Source organism: Benincasa hispida, chromosome 3 (genome assembly GCF_009727055.1).
Source record: "Benincasa hispida cultivar B227 chromosome 3, ASM972705v1, whole genome shotgun sequence".
Lineage (NCBI taxonomy): Eukaryota > Viridiplantae > Streptophyta > Magnoliopsida > Cucurbitales > Cucurbitaceae > Benincasa > Benincasa hispida.
Window position 1 is genome coordinate 39,678,840 of NC_052351.1, and position 3,665 is coordinate 39,682,504.

Sequence of the window (3,665 nt, forward strand, 5' to 3'; positions counted from 1 at the left end):
AGACAAGGATAGAGGACTATCAATCACACCCTTCCTAAGCTTACCTCTTTCACCAAAAAGAAGACGTGAAGATAACAAGCATTACCCTTTTATAACACCTGTTATCCATCATCTTGCACTTACCAATCACAACTCTCTAGCTTAACTTATTTTATTACAATCAAATATAAGTTTACATAAGCCTTCAACTCAACTTAACAACTCTAGACTCTTAATTATAGAAACTCTTAATAACAAACTTAAGTCCGGAAGTGTAGTTATAGTGTGGCAGACTTTGACCTCAGCAGTACCCTGGAACTCCACTCTTACTACCTTGGGGGAGGGGGGAGGGGGTAAAATAAAACATTGAAAAACATGAGCTGGGAAAGCTCAGTGAGTGGTGTGTTTGTATAAAAATAGATTTTGCTTTTGAAAACATTTTTGGGAAAGAAATATCACAGGTAACTAACCACAGAATGCATGATCTTAGTCTAATAACTGACACGATATTGGCATGATCATATGCTCCTTCAGTTATGCAATAATTCAACCAAACACAACTCCAAGGAAACCACTCCAGTACCCAATACAACCCATCGAATATGCACATGTCGACAATATCCCGTTAGACATATTCGGGTACACTAACAATCCCAACTAGTTTATACTAAAAATATCAGCCATACGTCCATGAGATATGCTAACAATATCCCAGTACAGTTCTAGTTTCCAACTCAATTCACAGTAACATGCATCCAAATAATTTCAAGAAACAACCAAAACAACATGAAATCAATGAAGACAACATACATCCTGATCATGCCACATATTTCAAAACCATGCATATATATACATATATATAGCCATATAAGCATATCAATTCACAAAGGCAAAAAGACAGAGAAAAGAAAACCACTCACACTTTGCTAGTAGTGTTTTCACCCCTTTTTCTAAGCTTCTGGTTTCCTAGTTCATTCTCGGGTCCCAGGCCTGCACTAGCCCAATTTCAGCTTAGAACCTCATGTTTAGGGTTAGAATAACCTTAGAATACCTTCTTAACCATAAACTTAACCTAACAACCTCAACAGATATGGAACTAGGCCTTTGGACATCACCAAACAATAGTTAATACATGGTTTGCCTTCTATAGGTCAGTTAGACACCTGGTCCTTCTTCCTCAATGCCTGAACTGCTTCATGGACGCCTAAACATCATGTTGCATGCATGATTGGTCTTCTCTCAAGGCATGGTCTTCATTTCCAATACATGGGCCTTCCCTCCGAACCTTAATTCCCTTCAACTTTCCCCTTTTTGCATCCTCCTGAGAGAACTTTTGAGTTGTGAAGTGAAATGAGATTCCTCGGGTTATTTATAGGCCTTAGCAAACCATCCTTATCATCCCTTCAAGCTCCAAATGCATGACACCTCTTCCTTGCATAAAATCTAAATGTCTTCTTCATGTTGAGCCAACGCATAGCCCTTGCCACCACCTATCCCATACTTAATATGTCTTCTTCTTGAAATATCCAACACACACTTCCTTTTGAGGTGGCCATCCCACATTTTGCATGCTCAACCTTACTCCATGAACTTCCACCACCTACTTAGGTTTTCAAGGTTCCATTCGGTTAAGGCACGTTATTAAATTTGTCGTCAACTTGAGCTTGTTTCCTAAGGAATTTCACCTTCAACGCATGGTACACAAGTTGGACACATGATCCTTTCCATGCTACCAACTTGTCTCCACACTTAGATTATTTTGGACACTTGTAAGATTACTTTGGACACTTGTACCCTAGTCATGCGTCCACAAGGGTTCCCAACGCATGCTTTTGAGACTTAGTTCCTAAAGTGACTCTTTCTTGAGGTCAACAATGACTTATGCATCCAAATATGCCTTTTTCCATCTTCCATGCATCCATCTCCACCCTAACATGCGTTCCACATGTACCTTCGAAGGAACTCTAAAACTTGAGAACCAATATGTGGAAGCAGATTGTTCCAAACCCCATTGTGAAAGAACATGAACATTTACAATCCAACAGAATGGTTATACATCAAATCAAAATTACAGCATGCTTCAAGAATAAAATACAAAGTATCGAGTAAACATACCTTTGAAGAACTATTTATTCTAGTGTTTGCTCGATCAAACTCAACAATGCGACCAACAACACGAATGCAACATGAGCAAACTAGTGCATAGCACGAACTATAATATCCTCGATCACAATCGAGTTAAACTCGATACTCTACCCTCAAATACAAACTTGACAATACCACGAGGCTACCTTGGTATTCTCAGTGTAAGAATCCATGAGATATGGGCTCTGTATGGATTTGGTAGCAGGAAGGAGGAATTGGACGATCGAGTAAACGATCGAGTAAGTGCGAGAGGACAGAAGTCTATCATATAGACTTGGGTACTTGATCGTTTAGTAGCAAGTAGCTATCGTATAGGATACTCGTTCCTTGATCGTTTACTCTCTTAAAGCTATCATATAGCTTTTTCTTCTTGCACGATCGATTTTAAAAGAAATGAAAACGATTTTCATTTTATCCATCAGTTACCAAAAACGGATTACAACTTCCCACTAAGTCGGTTATTAGGAGAAAAAACCGAATTCAATTATCTTATAACACAGAAGAATTTTGGGCTTTAATGTTGGTTGAAAACGTGAAACCAGATGTATAATGTTGGTTTTAAAAAAATGGCTTTAATGTTGATTTTAAACCGACATTGAAGATAGGCTATAATGTCGGTTTAAAACCGACATTAAAGATTCACTTATTTTTTCATTTTAGTAAAATCAATTCTCTCTCCATAAAACCCCCAAACTTCCTTCTCTTTTCTTTCACACAAAACTTCTTCATCCCCAAAATCCTCCCTCTCTCCTTCCTCGAAAAAGCTCTGGTCGATCGCTCATCTTGTCTTCGATCTTTCATTTGGTTGTTTAGTCGTTGGTAGTGGGCTTCCTCGATACTCGATCCTCTAGTCAATCCTTCATCTGGTCACATCATCGGTAGTGGGTTTTCGTCCGGTCGTCTGGTCTTAGGTTTTCGTCTGGTCGTAGATCTGATACCCTCATCTGGTTGTGGGTTTTCTGGTCGCAGATCTGGTAACCTCGTCTGGTCGTGGGTTTTCTTCATCATCTTCTTTCTTTTTAATACTGTGTCAATTTGGAAATAGAAATGGCGGTGAAGAAAATGAAGTGGAGACCCATTTTCTCAAGTTGCTGCGAGTTAGAGGCGCAGTCGTCGGAGGTGATGAAGGTAGTGGCAGTGATGAATAATAAGCCCAGTTCATTCCAAAGGATTTCGAAAGTGATTTCAGTAACCCTAACTCCACCCTTTCTGAGGACCTCCCCGTCTCTCTCGCCAGATCTGACATCCACGTCTTCACTCTCGCTGAGTTGAAGCTTATCTCTCAGACTTTTTCTTTCTCGAACTTCCTTGGAGAGGGTGGTTTTGGCCCTGTCTACAAAGGCTTCCTCGATGACAACCTCAGACCATGCTTGCTCCCTTAGCTCGTCGCTTTTCTAGGGCAGCTTAAGCATGACCATCTTATGACTGATTGGATATTGTTGCAAAGACGAACATCGGATGCTTGTATATGGGTATAAGCCCAGAGGAAGCTTGGAGAATCAACTTTTCAAAAGCTGATTGGATAGGAACAAAGCTCCACT